We start from the raw sequence: 14,001 nt of genomic DNA, 5'->3' as shown, positions 1-14,001 counted from the left end.
GCAAGCAACAGAAATGGATTTTAAGCAAGAAATTAATTTTCCTGTAGAATATCAGGTACCACCACTCCTTTGAATATTCAATATCCACATGCACCCTTGTTTCCATACTTAGACACACACACACACACACACACACACACACACACTTACTAAATATAATACATCTATTCTTCATAATAACCAAAGCTGTACTCACTTCCTCTCTGAAGGAAGACAATCCAAAGTTTCATTCAGAATTTCTGGGTTGCCCATTTCTTCTTTAGTCTAATACAACTTCATATTGATATTCTATAACCTATGAAATAAAATTTGAATTTAAACACCACAGATACACCTATACAGAACAGTAGGAGAACAGAAAATTTGTTTTATATTCAAGTTAGAAATTATGGATAGCGACTACAGTGTTTTATAAAGGTTTTTTTCAAACTGGGATCCAGTCATAGTTCATTAGCTGTATTTGATCACTAGTAGACCACTGCATTTTCAAAGGTTGATCTCTCACTTTTTGGCATGCATATGTATCTAGAGTACCTGCTACTTCTGAATCTGTGGCAGATTGTATTTTCCAAATATATCCACACTTTATATTTACCACACCTCACATGTTTTTCTTACAATGTGATTGTTACTGCTCCCACTAAGAGGTTGTGATGTTTCCTCCCCCTCTTTAACCTGGGTGGGTGCTTGTGTCTCCTCCAACCAACTAAGTAAGTGATGCTATGTGATTTCCAAGACTAAGCTATAAAAGGCATGCAACTTAACTCTGTCTCTCTCTCTCTCCTCCCACCCCTTTTTTCTTTCTCTCTCAAAATTTGCCCTTGGAACCTTCCTAGGTAATAGCCAGTATCAACTGCCAGACACATGAATGAAGAAGTCTTCATATTATTCCATCTCCAGGCTTAGAGCGTTCTAGCTGAGGCCCCTTTATCACAGTAGAGGTAAGCCCTCCCTGCCCTTTCCTGCTTAAATTTTTGATCCATAAAAACTGTGAGAAATAAATATTTATTTTTGTTTTAAGCCACTAAACTTTGGGGTGGTTTAATATGCAAAGTAGTTAATTAATACACAGCCTTATAAGCATGATGTCATCAATAGAGCACACCATGATAATGTCCTGTGGGATAATAAGATGGTCAAGGTTTGGTTTAGCAAATATAGCACAGTGGCAAAAAGTTGATGTAAAGCTGAGGTAGGACAGTGAAATTATACTGTTCTCATTGCCAATTACAAGCAGCCTGTCTGAAGTGTTTATATTTATTGGACTAGGAAATATAAAAAAAATCATTTACTAAATGATCAGCTATGTTCCAAGTGTCAGTAGCATTTTTTTTTGTTCCAGTAAGATCACTGCACTTGGAACAAAAGTTATAGTTTCAAATGTCAAGTCATTAAGTTTATGATTATTCACTTTTATATTCCAAGACCCATTCATATTCACTTAAATAGGATTGTGGTAGGAATCACCACACCTGCATCTTTCAAATCTTTGATGATGGCACTGACTTCTGAAATTTCCTTCAGAAATTTAGTCATCTATGTAGTCAGTAAATATTACTTGAACATCTATAATGTGCCAGTAGTTGTCCTCAACACTGAGAATAGAACAGTGAACAGGACAGGCAAAATATCTGCCCCCAAGGAGATTATATTCTAGGGAAGGAAAAAGACCATATACAAACAAACAATTGTGCAATGTATTGCGAGGTGATAATGGGTGTCATACAATAATATTGCTTTTCTGTAAGTATTTTGCCAATGAGGGGGTATTCCAAGAGTTTACATTTGGCCCTCTCTGTTATAAAAGCTCATAGTTCCTGAGTCAAGGAGTCAATGTAAAGATGCTTCCAGTTGCTGAGATTGTCTAATTTTATCTACATCTTTAGATCATGGGAAAATAGCCATGGGAAAAGAGTTTGGGTCCCACAGGACCAACCATGTGTTGATTGTGTTAAATTCTATGTAATAACTCTCCTTTATAAGGCTCAGTATTGGGGTGCCTGGGTAGCTCAGTCCGTTAAGTAGCCGACTTTGGCTCAGGTCATGATCTCGTGGTTTGTGAGTTTGAGCCCCGCATCGGGAGCCTGCTTCGGAGTCTGTGTCTTCTCTCTCTGCCTCTCCCCTGCTCACGCTCTGTCTCTCTGTCTCTCAAAAACAAATAAACATTAAAAAAAAATAAGGCTCAGTGTTAATGGGGTTTTGGGTCCCCGTAAATTAGTGTAAGTCCAGGGTTAGTGTTGAAGAGCCTGCAAAGGTTTTGAGTGTCTGCTTTTCTCTGCTTTTCTCAAATTTGCCCAGTAAGTGTTTTCAAATCTATGGAGGAAAACAAGGGGGAAGATTCACAGTTTGTTCCTGTGACATTGGTACGTTTGACCACATCTCCACTCTAGGTGTTCTGCATGGTGAAATCATCTAGATCTAGTAATTGAGTGAGGTGCTAGGACTCACTTTAGGGGTAATGTAAGTCAAGCTCTTATTCACTAGTCCTATCTTTTAAAAGATTACAAATCAAGTAGGGCTTTAGCAGGCTATGCATCTCTTTCTACCCCAGGAATCCTCTAAACAAGTAAGCAACACCAAAATCATTCTGGTTACTGTCTGGCCTATGGCCTATTCAGAGACCAACCACACTCACTTTGCCCCTGGCAATTATGTCTGGCACTTGGTCTCTGCTCTCTCTGCATTCTTCCGTTCCCACCCTCTATTGAGTTAAACCTCAAGCATTGTTTTTTATACTACTGATTATCTTAACTAGCAGTGGTTAACTTCTGACCAAGGACAGAAGCCAGAATTTACTAAAGTTCTTACAAAGAGCTGCAAAAATGTTATGAAAAAGCTTTTCCCAATTCCTCATCAAACGAACACCTCTCTGCAAAGAATACCATGTGGCACTTATTCATTCTACCAATACAACTCTAAGGCAGAGATTTACTTTGGACTCATGTCAAGGTCTTCAAATGAAGCTCTAAAGAGCTATTGGAACATTTTGCAATAATGTATTCTGACAAGATCAGAGTTTATTATTTGAGTAAATGAGCTTGGGGTGAATCCCCATAGTAAAAAATAATTTCCTAGTAGATCCTCTAGGGTAGTTCTTCCTATAGGAGGTCTCCATTTTTCAGAAAGATACTTAGCACTGCTGCCTCATCTTTAGAATGTGTTCACTATTAGTCTTTCCAGAAGAAATATCTTATTCAGCATTTATTGCTTCTTTGCATTTCAGTGGTGGAGAGATGTACTAGCTGTATGATAGGAGAGATCAATACTTTCTGGCACTTAATGTATAGTACACTTGAGAGGGAGCTCAAGATTTAGAGGAATGAGCCAACTTGGGGTTAATAACTGTGGAGTCCAAAGTGATTTCATCAGCTGCCATTTGAATTTCTAATTTCACCCCCTTCCCTTCTTTCCCTACTTCTTTATTCTCAAATGGTAAGGCTGAAAGAATTCCTAGTGCATCACATCTTCTCAGACTTGGGAAATATCACTCAGGGGAAACAGCACTTTGTATCACAGTTCTGGTCGTTTGGAGAAATGCACAGCATTCAGGGGATAGCTTCAGTGTGGGTCTGAGCCTTTTCCCATCTCCAAACACTTCGATTTCTTTTGTGCCTGACTTTCTGTTTGCACTCTTTTTTCTCTGGTCTTTGTTAGGGTTGTTCCCACCCTAAATTCATTGTTCCCACCAGTATGATTGACTAAGAGGTGCTCTGGGAAACTGCATGGGCTCTGGAGTTACACCGGGGTTCAAATCCTGGCTCTGCAGTCACTGGCTGTGAAACTCTGGTCACATCCCTTAACCTCTATGAACACATTTCCTCATCTGGAAATGAAGGGAATCAATCCTACTTTAGAGAGTTATTATCAGAATTAGAGAAAATACATGTAAAATACCTACCTAGATACTTGACACATGATAGGTAATATATTAAAAAACATACCAGTACCACTAGTTGTGTGATTTGGAGCAAATCACTTCACCTTTCTGGACTTTACTTCCCTCTTTAGTGAAATAAGATCCTTGCACTAGTTAATCTCCAAAGTACCTTCAAGCTTTAATCTTTTGTGATTCTGTGAATTTCAGGTAGCAAGTTAAAGAGAACTGAAGAAGAATTTTAGGCAGGTGGTGGGGTTTTGGAGTCAAAGGATTTTAAACAATCAAGTGTCCAGTTAGCAAGGCTACCCTGACTCAGGGGTTTTAAAAACATACATACGTAAAGACAGACAGACAAACAGACACACACACACATACACACAGGCAAACATACACGTGCATAAGCATACATACACATTGAGGACAGTTAGCAATTGATAGTGAACATCACAACAGAAATGAGGACATCTAGTAAAATAAAAATGGATTCGACTGCAGGGCAGACCTGAGAGATGCAGATGAAAGGAATGGGGCAGTGAGAAGAGAATCTTCAACACATCTAAGTTGGCAGAGGTGAGAATTCCACTGGGTGGAGAATTACCACTACTTTGGGCATTGCTTTTATAGGCCTATTTGTGCCCAAATCTGAGGGGACCTCAGAAGAGATCAATCTGACCTCCCAACCCCAGAAATATGTCTACTACTGGGCCTGACCTTGTTTTGCTTTTTTTTTCCATCCCTGGTTTCAGCTGGGCCTCGAAAGTAGAAAGGCCAAAATCCAACGAGAAAATATGTTTCTGATATTCTCTCTTGGCTGCTTAGAAGACCTCTCCTGGTAGACTTTCTGGTGATTTGTCCAAGCCTAAGGGCCTCTCTTCCCTGGAGTTCCATCACATTGTTCAGGGGGAAAGAAGCCCTAAGCATCACTATGCAGTGCCTCTGAGGCAGTTACTCTTTTTCTTAGCCTAGAATCCTTCAGTCCTTTCTTTCCCTCTTTGTCTACCCAAAGACAACCTGTACACAGGGGGACCCAGAATAATAATAATTATTATGATAATAATAATAATTATTATGATAATAATAATAATGGCAGCAGCTACTATTTATTATCTCTCAGGCATGACACTAAGCATTTTACATATCATTTCAATTACTAATTAGTAGTAATGACAGGTGGTAAGGTGGTACAAAAACATTAAAAGGGGTGAAAAATAGATATTTCATATTGATAAAATGTATGGTCCATGAAGAGCTATATTAGTCATGAACTTTTATGTACCTAACAATATATTTCAAAAATGTATAAGGCAAAAATACCAGAAATATAAAAAGAAATTATGGGGCCACTATCATAATTAAAGATGTTAACACATTTTTAAAAATTAGATCAAATAGACAAAATTAACTAAGCATATGCAGAATTTGTATAGCATAGTAACAAGTTCTATAGAACTTCAAACTCAACAGAGAGTATACCTTGTTCTGAAACATATGTGGAAACAGTTTCAAAAATTGACCATGTATTAGGTTATAAAGCAAACCTTCAGAAACTCTAAAAAGCAGTATTCATACCAGCGCTTTGATCTAGCAAAATCCAATAAGACTTAGCAATTAACAATAGAAGGGGCACCTGGCTGGCTCAGTCAGTAGAACATGCATCTCTTAATCTCAGGGTTGTAAGTTTGAGCCCCACCTTGGGTATAGAGATTACTTAAAAACAAAATCTTTTTTGGGTGACAGTTGAATAAACATCTGACTTCAGCTCAGATCGTGATCTCACAGTTTGTGGGTTCAAGCCCCACGTCAGGCTCTGTGCTCTTGGCTCAGAGTCTGGATACTGCTTTGGATTCTGTGTCTCCCTTTCTCCCTCTTTATCTGCCCCTCTCTCAAAAATAAACAAAAATTAAAAAAATTAAAACAACCAAAATCTTTTAAAAAATAAATTAATTAACAACAGAAGGATAGCAAAAAAATAAAACTTACCTACTTAATATTTTAACCTTTATAAATGATTATTGGGCATATCAGTTAGGGGTTAGTCAGAGAAGTTGTTCCTTTATGAAATATCTGTATATAACAGATTGGTCATCCATATATATAGAAGTTTGACCTGATGCATTTGTAGGATCTGGCTAAGGTTGTTGTCATTGCATCTGATACTGGAACTTGAAGTCCTCAGGGCAGACAGTCAGGATGTAAAATGGAAGAGGACAAGCTGATGCATATGAAGATAGGCTAAAACCGATGTCAGTTCTTGCTTCTGACCTTTGTCATACAGAAGCCTCAGTTTTTCGTTATGGAGCTAATCACACACATGCACATGGATGCACACACACACACATGCACAAGCACAAGCTACATGCACACACTCACACACACTGAGTATATACTAGCAATCAATAGTGAATGTCACAACAGGAATGCAAACATCTAATAACTCCTCTGAATGAAAGAGAAGCTGAAAGAGGATCCAGGAGATGATGGAGCAGTTCCAATCTTGGCCACTGTCCCACACCAAAGAGAGCCAGCAGACAATGTATGTATACTACAAAAAAGTAAGCTATTGCTTCACTTATACTCACCAAATTGCCCACAAGAATCTCTCTTGTGGTCCAACCTAACTGGAAATATATAAGAAAGGGAATTCTGAGAAATGTAGTATAGTCTGCCCAACATGACACTTTATAAAGCCACCACAATCTGTCCTTCGTCAACTTGGCACCCATGTTTAACTCTATATTTAATCTCCAAATAAAGATAATAATGAATTCATGCTTCTACCTAACACAACTATCCCCACAAAACCAGTAACATGCTAACCCAGAGGTCAGAAAACTTTCTTAAAGGGCCAAATAGTAAATATTTTAGGTTTTTCAGGCCACATAGTTTCTGTTGCGACTATTCAGTACTAACATGGTAGTATGAAAGTAACCATAGACGATATGTAACTAAGTGAATGTGGCTATACTCCAACTAAACATTATTTACAAAAACAGATGGCCAGCCCTTGGGCCATAGTTTGCCAGCCCCTGTGTTAATCCTTTCAGCGAAGGAGAATAAAAGTCCTTTTTATGTTGAGTGATCTTTATCCTTATACCATCTAATTCACACATCACTCTTTGATATCTTAGAGATTAAATATTGAGACATGATGTTAATTATACATAACACATCTTAGATAAGGAAGTGAAAGAGAAGGAGGAAAACAAAAATATTTGATATACATGCATACATAAATATATATATGGAAAAATATTCATAAAAGATTACAGTTCTTTTTCTGCAGTTGGTTACATTTCTTTGTCTGTTTCTGAATGTTATCCCTGAAGGGTCTGGGCTATTAGCAGTCTTACCTGAATTGGAGTTCGTTGGAGTTTTCCATTGACTTAATAATCACAAAATATTGGTATACTAAAAGTTGTCTTATAGGATCTCCCACATTCCAGAAATACTTATTGTATGGTGGCAACTTAATTTCCTCTTGATAGTCAAGATCAATCCCCACAGTCATCTAGTAAATCCCTTGTTTGCCTGTTGATTCAGTGGCCTCGGGAGCCCACCGTGGCCAGGTGGTAGTCTCAACTTCAGTTTGTTGGATTCATGGCTGTGTCTCCTGGAAGAAGCATTCCTCCCTTTGAAACTAAGACTTCCAGAGCAGCAGAGCCTAATGTTGTGGGAATGGGAAACAAAAATTGTACTAGAAGGTTACTAGGGGTAATAATGAAAGCAATAACTTCACTTTCTATCCCTTTAATTCCTACACTTGTGAATCTTGCTATGGGAAAGACAGCAATATAATGGATATTGGTTTACAGCATTTATCACAATCTGGAGGACCTCGCTTCAGCCCCACAAAGTGTGCCACCTACTATATGCCTTAATTGAGCCTTCAAAAGGTGATCACTCCATTCTACCACATCAGCTGCTTCAGAATTATAAATAACATGGTCAGACCAGTGAATCTCATGAGCATGGACCTATTGCCTAACTTCATATAAAGTGAGTTCCTTGGTCAAAGTGATACCATGCTTTTGGATAAAATATTTGATCAGTTCACAAATAGTACCTTTGGCAGAAGTATTGTGAGAAGTCAAGCAGAAAAGGCAAATCCATATGCAATAAGGACAAAATGCTATTTCTTCCATGATAGAAGCAGACCAATGTAATTAACCTGCGGGTGACTGGCTGATCCTCTAGGAAGTAATGCCATTTGGGAGTCTCCATGCCAGTCTCTGCTATTGGCAGATTGGGCATTCGGCAGTGCCTTTATCCAAGAAAGCCCTGGATGATGAGGTTCATGTTGGTGAGCCCAGCATAACCTCTATCCTGATTTCATGGCCATTTGTTCATGAACCCATTAAACAATAACAGGAGTGATTGGAGAAGAGGGCTGACTGATATCCATTGAATAAGTCATCCTGTTCACCTGATGATTTAAATCTTTCTTCAGTGAGCATTCATATGGGGCACAAATATTTTCATATTCTGTGTCCATTTGGAGAGGTTTATCCACATATATCTTCCCCAGATTTCCTTGTCGCCAGTTTTTCAATGTGTCCCTTCCAAGTCCCCAACCATCTAGTCAAATCATTAGCCCCAGCCCATGAGTTGATGTAGACCCATATGTCTGGCCATTTATTAATCCAAGCAAAATGAACAACTATCTGTCCTATACAAAGAAAGCCCTGCCCATGGGAAAAATTTTCCTTCAACACTGTTTTTCAGGGATGTCCCAAAATGAGACTATAGTGCTACAACTGTCCACTTTCAGATGGTGCCTGCTTATCTTGAAGAGTTATCTGTAGACCAACTTCAAGTGTTTTCTTCCTCAGTCAACTAATCCTAGGGAACTCATCATGAAGCCATCACAGTGGTTAAGAGAAAGAAGGAAATGTAGCAGGAATAGGGGGCATGGGAATTTATTTGTGCCTTCAGGATCTGCATCAGATGATTTTGATAGTGAGCATTTCAGGTCATATGGTAACTTGGTAGCTCATGGTCAACTACTCAGTCTCTACAAAGTCCCAGTAAAAAGCCAAAAATGGTTCCCAAAAGGAGAAAGGCATGGCTTTGCTAAAACAAACAAACAAAAAAAAAACCTCTTAGCATCTGTACTGGGATTCACTTGAAGAATAGGGGTCTCCTAATGGCTCCAAATAGTATCCCTATGTGACACTAATACTTCAAGTACTATCATATCTTCTGAGTCATATGGCCCAATTAGCAGAACAGCTTGCATAGCAACTTGACCTGTTGCAGAGCTTACTCTTATTCTGGGATTCACTCAAAATGGGCAAGTTTTCAGGCATTCAGTAAATGGGTCAAAGTAGCATGTCCAAATAAGATATATGTTGTCTCAAAAATTCAAAGAAGGGGCGCCTGGGTGGCTCAGTCAGTTGGGCATCCGGCTTTGGCTCAGGTCATGATTTCACGGTTTGTGGGTTCAAGCCCCACATTGGGCTCTGTGCTGACAGCTAGTTTAGAGCCTGGAGCCTCCTTCCAATTCTGTGTCTCCCTCTCTCTCTTGTCCTCCCCTGCTCGTGCTGTCTCTTTCTGTCTCTCAAAAATAAGTTTAAAAATTTCAAAGAAGTCCAGTAGGCATAGTGCCTTTTCTTAATGGTAAGAGGAATCAGGTGCAGCAACTTGCCCTTCATCTTAGTTGAGAAATCTCTTCATTTCTCAGATAATTGGACCTCTAGAACTTTCACCAAAGTGGCAGTTCCTTGAATTTCTGTGTAATTTATCTCCCACTCTTTGGCACACAAATGTCTTATTGATGTGTCTAAAAGAGTTGCTACTTTCTGCTTGCCATATCCAGTAAGCATAAAATCACCAAAGTAATAGACTAGTGTGATATCCTATCGAAGAAGGCAATCAAGATCCTTGTAGATGAGATTGTGACATATGACTTGAGTTGAGAGACCCCACGGTAGGACAGAGAGGGTTGATTACTGCCTTGCCAGGTGAAAGCCACCTCCTTCTGATGGTCATTACCAACAGGTACAAAAATAAAAGCACTTACCATATCAATAGCTGCATATTAGAGATCTGTTGATTTGCTCCAGCAACAAAACCACATCTGGAAAAGCAACTACAATTGATGCCACAACCTATTAAATTTATGACAGTCCTTTGTCATTCTGGTTGAATTACAACTCCTGCATCTTTTAAGTTCTTCCAAGTATTATCAATCTATGCAATTCCTCCAAGAATGCAGCATTGCTTTTAGTTTACTGTTTTCATAGGTGAAGATAGTTTCTAGTGGCTTTCACTTGGTCTTTCCTACCACAATAGCCCTCATTCCATGTGTCAGAGAACCATGGGGACTCTGCCAGTTGCTAAATATATCTATTCTAATCATACATTCTGAAACTGGAAAAATAACCACAAGGTGAACACAGCTGGGCCTACTGTGAGATGGATATGAGCCATGTATCAATTATATATTGCTGCATAACAAACTATTCCAAAACTTAGAAGCTGAAAACAACAAATGTGATCTCAAACATTATCTTTGGGTCAGGTATCACCAGCTTAGCTGAATGTCTCTAGCTCAAGATCACTTATGAGATTGCAACCACGCTGTTTCCTGGGGCTCCAATCAGCTCAAGACTTGATTGGGAATGAAGGGCCCATTTATTCGGTCATTTCAAATTTCAGTTTCTCTGTATTGCTTCACCGCGGGCCTCAGTTCTCTATCACACCGCAGGGCCATCTCCACTGAGGGGCAGCATGCTTCCTCGTACAAGTGATCCAAAAGAAACAGAAAGACAAAGAGAATGAACAAAAGACTGAAGCCAATCATTTTATAAGTGTTATCCCATTATTTCTTCCATACTCTGCTCATTAGAAACAACTCACTAGGTCCAACCCACACTCCAGGAGAAGGGATTACACAAGGCTGTGACTACCAGGAAATAGGGGTCATTGGTTGGGGACTACATCAGCCACTGTCAACCATACTGGGTTATTTAAAAAAAGTGAAAATGATGAACAACTGATTTAGAAATAAACATTAAGAGCCAACATAGAAAAATTCATCAGGTCTTCCCATAACACCTCCCATTTTGCCAATTGGAAACTCAAGGCACAGAGTAGTTAAGAATATTTGCCCAAGGTTATTTAGCGAGTGGCAACACTCAAATCTTAGTCTAATTTCAAAGGCTCAAACTGACTCTGACCTTTCCTCCAAAAGTCCTTTAATGAGATCATTTATTTCAGATGGCTTCTGTTCCCTTTCTTCTCTTTCTGCCTACTTTTCTCTCCATTTCTTTACCCCCAAAAAGAAAGACTATTCAGAGACTGGTATATTTTACCTTATTGTACCAATGATGAGAAACTCTCAAATGTGAGGTCATATTTTTTCCAAAATAGATTATTTTTAACTGATGACCCATGGCCTATCCCATGGAACTATCTCTTCTTCCCTGAAGCTTTCTGAACAGGAACTGGTGATATTAAGTCCACAATTTCAGCACACCTGCTCCTTGGTAACAACTGAGTTTCCTTCAGGAGCCTCCAGTTTCAGAGTTGCTCAGAACTTCCCCTCTAAAAGGTCCAGAGTCACTCTCAGAACAATATATCCAAAGTTTAAAATATAACTTGAGTGGTTTAATCACACACCCCTACCCCCACCCACTCCTTCTTCCACTTCCCTTTCCCTCCCTCCTGAAGGCCCAATCAGTGAAATTTCGGCAATAATTTCTGTAGTCTGGGAAAATGCTAAGTCACACTTGGGAGTACCTGGCTGCCCAGAGGACAGTTTCAGTTCCTACTGCTCACCTACAAATAAGAAGCAACTTGCACATTTAGAATAATTATTTTCTTTATGTCACTGAAATAAACCTCAGACCACAAATTAAAGGTTGAAAGAAATAAACTTTATTTTTTAGATACCAAACATAATTTATTTTATGAGCTTCCTTCTATATAGGAGTAGAAACATAGTATGTCAATTCAGAGAGCCATCTTTAAGGTTGACTTGAGACCTGGGTGGAGAAGGGGACATTGGCCGATAGTTACTATCTGCCTGTACCTGCATCTGTTGAGTTGTCTGTCTTCAGTTGGGACAGTGAGATGCCTATCTTCAGTCCTAAAGTCATTCTCAGCCCCTTACACCTCACCTCTGGCCCCTCCAACCTGGTTCTATCTCAGGTACTTGTGCATCCCTCTCAGGGGTACAGAAGACATTTAATTGCACCTCTACCCCTTCTGGACAGGAAAATCCTACAAGTCTTGTGACCTCCCTGGAAACAAGGTACAACCTTACTCTTCTTCTAAATCCCTGTACCTTTCTTAGGAAGGTTCTACTTCCTTCATGGGCCCCAGGAATTAGCCCTGAGGATAAGCCACAGGACCCCTGCTCAGGAACCAATAATGTCCCGCTTCCTCTCAGCTGCTCCTCCTCTTCCCTGCGCAGTTCTGTAGATTTTAATCTTAGGTTGACAGAAGGGAAAAGGGATGAACTGGCTTTGATGAACCAAATATTATTCTAAATCCTTTTGTCTTCTTCCTGGTCCTAAGCTTTTAAAACTCATGTTCTCTGATTTTTCTGTAACAACCTTCTCTAAGACAATCCATATCTCAAAAATGGGGAAAAAGCCATAAGATAAATAAAAAGAATTATAGGAAAACACATCAATTAATATCAAAATATAATTTCACTACAATTGAATACATTTTCCTGCCTTACCTAAAATTTGTGTCATTTCTTTTTATTATAGTTCTTGATTTTATTTCACATCCACTGAAAGCAGGAAATCTGCTGAATGTCCTGAGTTAAGTGTCCATAAAGTGAAAAAAAATTGTGCAACATGGTCTTACTCCTTAAGGGAGGTTGTTATGGGTTGAATTATGTCCCCCAAAGGAATATGTTGAAGTCCTAATTCCCAGTACCTCAGAATGTGACTGTCTTTATTTGGAAATAGGGTAGTTTCCAATTTAATTAGTTAAGATGAGTTCATATTGCATCCTGATGAGAAGAGAAGAGACACAGAGATAGAGACACTGGGAAAAGATAGCCATGTCATGACAGAGGCAGAGTTTGTATTGATGAAGCTACAGGCCAACTTCAAGGATGGCCAGCAAACACCAGAAACTAGGAGCAGCAAAGAAAGAAATTCTCCCCTACATATTCCATAAGAAAATTTGGCCTTACATTTGAGGGTGTCTCAGAATTGATCTAATAAAGTAATTATGGCAGTCTCTGAATGGTCTTGGAACATGGCCCTGTCAACACCTTGATTTTGAATTTCTGGCATCCAGAACTCTGAGACAACAAATTTATTATTTTAAACCACTCAGTTTGTGGTAATTTGTAATGGCAAACCTGGGAAACAAATATAGTCTAATTAAGGGTATAAAAACTCAGCTATCACAAAGCAATTATGGAATACACTGATAAACTGTGTGGCACTAAAGAGAACAACAAAAGATCCAGAGACTCCCAGACTCACCCCCTAGTCTCTTGCCTAGTCTCAGGAGGGACTGGGTTACTTTATTCATAGCATTGACACAAGGGAGTTATATCTCCCTGGTCTTTTGGGCCCTGTGCTTCAGGATCTTACACAATAAAGCTTCCAGGTGAAGGTCAGTACTCCCAAAGGAAGTGACTCTTCTTTTGAACACAAATGCCATAGGCTTTTGAGATTAAACAGGACAACACTTCACATCTAGGAAAGTTATACTTGCTGTGATGAGACCCAAAGTAAGACCAACCATGTGGCTCTGAACTTCACCCAACCAGAGCCTCAACCAACAGGAGGACTCTGTCTTATGAGACCTATTTTGAATGGTCTTTGTTTGTCTGAAATCTTGCTATTTGGGTTATAACCATGGATCCTACACATTTTGCTTGACTTAGTTCTGTCAAATCCTCCTCTTTTCTTGGGGCCTCTTTGTTGTAGGCCACTAAATAAGTTGTCTCTACTGGGGCTCAATGCCCATGTGGTACATACCAATAAATTATCCTTTCCATAGTTGCTGGATTGACTATTATACATTTTCTGTTTTCAGAGAAGGGAGTAAGAAAGAGAGAGATTGGGCTCAAAGGGCAGAGTGGTAAGGGAAGAATGAGAAGCTAAATTTGGGATTTAAAAATGGATAAAGGAAGTAAAAGTTGGCTGGGC

The 14,001-nt window shown here is 39.2% G+C and overlaps 1 long non-coding RNA gene across 1 annotated transcript in view; it reads left to right on the top strand.

The window, feature by feature from the left end:
* The window catches only part of LOC115289801, a 32,737-nt gene extending 28,290 nt beyond the window's left edge, over window positions 1-4,447 (top strand). Inside the window, exons 2-3 of the long non-coding RNA XR_003907813.1 lie at window positions 837-941; window positions 4,373-4,447. This is a non-coding gene — a long non-coding RNA (uncharacterized LOC115289801). The remainder of the gene's footprint in view (window positions 1-836; window positions 942-4,372) is intronic.
* The last annotated feature ends 9,554 nt before the right edge of the window (window positions 4,448-14,001 follow it).

This window comes from Suricata suricatta, chromosome 4, assembly GCF_006229205.1.
Source record: "Suricata suricatta isolate VVHF042 chromosome 4, meerkat_22Aug2017_6uvM2_HiC, whole genome shotgun sequence".
Taxonomy (NCBI): Eukaryota; Metazoa; Chordata; class Mammalia; order Carnivora; family Herpestidae; genus Suricata; species Suricata suricatta.
Note: the sequence above shows the minus strand (reverse complement) of the source record. Positions and strands in the feature narration are given on the sequence as shown.